Source organism: Podarcis muralis, chromosome 4 (genome assembly GCF_964188315.1).
Source record: "Podarcis muralis chromosome 4, rPodMur119.hap1.1, whole genome shotgun sequence".
NCBI classification, from domain to species: Eukaryota; Metazoa; Chordata; class Lepidosauria; order Squamata; family Lacertidae; genus Podarcis; species Podarcis muralis.
Window position 1 is genome coordinate 89,362,179 of NC_135658.1, and position 1,576 is coordinate 89,363,754.

Below are 1,576 nucleotides of genomic sequence, written 5' to 3' on the forward strand. Positions count from 1 at the left end.
AGATTAAAAATGTTATACAGACTTAAAAAGGTAAAGGTAAAGGTACCCCTGCCCATACGGGCCAGTCTTGACAGACTCTGGGGTTGTGCGCCCATCTCACTCAAGAGGCCAGGGGCCAGCGCTGTCCGGAGACACTTCCGGGTCACGTGGCCAGCGTGACAAAGCTGCATCTGGCGAACCAGCGCAGCACACGGAACGCCGTTTACCTTCCCGCTGGTAAGCGGTCCCTATTTATCTACTTACACCCGGGGGTGCTTTCGAACTGCTAGGTTGGCAGGCGCTGGGACCGAGCAGCGAGAGTGCACCCCGCCATGGGAATTTGAACCGCCGATCTTTCGATCGGCAAGCCCTAGGCGCTGAGGCTTTTACCCACAGCGCCACCCGTGTCCCCATTATACACACTTAGTGTACAGCAAAAAAAAAAAAAAGTATGCTTTTCATTTCTTTTCTGGAGGTGTTCTTTTCCTACATATAGTATTTATTCCCTACAGATGCTCGATTACAGCTTACAGGTTTCAATATCTCAAAAAAATTCATCCAAATCTATGTAATAAAAGCATACAATAGGTATGGGGGACCTGTGGCCCTCCACAGATTGCTGGACTACAACTCCCATAATATCTGACTAACGGCCAATGCTTGCTGGGGGTGAAGGGACCTCGAGTCCAGCAAGGCCTGGGAGGTCACAGGTTTCTTGTCCCTGCTATGCAATGTGACCAATTAATGATGTTTGAAAACTGATGGGGCTTCCCCTGCAAATTTATCGTCCACAGAAGAAACAAGTCTTGGGCAGCTATATTAGCGCACAAAGTCAATTTTCCACTTACCAAATTCAGATCAAAAACTAAAAGGGGAAAAACAATCACGGGTAAAGGCCTTAAACTAATCGGCTACAGAAAATAATTTACTTGCCAACGGTGAAGGCCAGCAATAATACTTTTTCGCAAGGAAGGCCAGAGGCTTCAAGTAAAACTTTGCATATATGTCCAGCGACAAATGTGGCCAAACAGGGGGAAAGTATTCAAGCAACTGCAATCCATGTAGCGAAACTGCTCAAGGAATCATTACTAGTCTCTGCAAGCTGAGGTTATCAGAGGTCTCCCCCGGTGCTGGAACTGAGAAATCCAGATTCATTATTTTATTCCCTCAAGACGAAAATTCAGTAGAAAGAAAACATTAAAAAAAATAAAAATGCCAGAATCAGTTTCAAATTAATTGGATGTTCCACTCTCACTCTGTGGGGGGAAGGGGGGCACACTTGCCAACACCCAAAGGGATGGGATGGAGGGACAGGGCACAAGTTGCTCTCAAAAGAGACCAAAATGCTTGGAGAATCACAAAGCAACATGTTTGAAGTTGTTACATTTCTGCAAAGAAAGTGGGGTTGCCATTACTGTTGGAAATTTTTTACTGTGGGCATGAGGTAATGTTTTGTTGTTTTCGCTTGCTGTGGCTCTTTTTTTGTGACAAATGCATCTTTCACAGAGAACAGAAATGTTATGGTGACTCAATCTAAATGTCAGGCATTTGGCCTGATTTAATATAACTGGGTGTTGCTTTTGATTTTGAAGTTTGA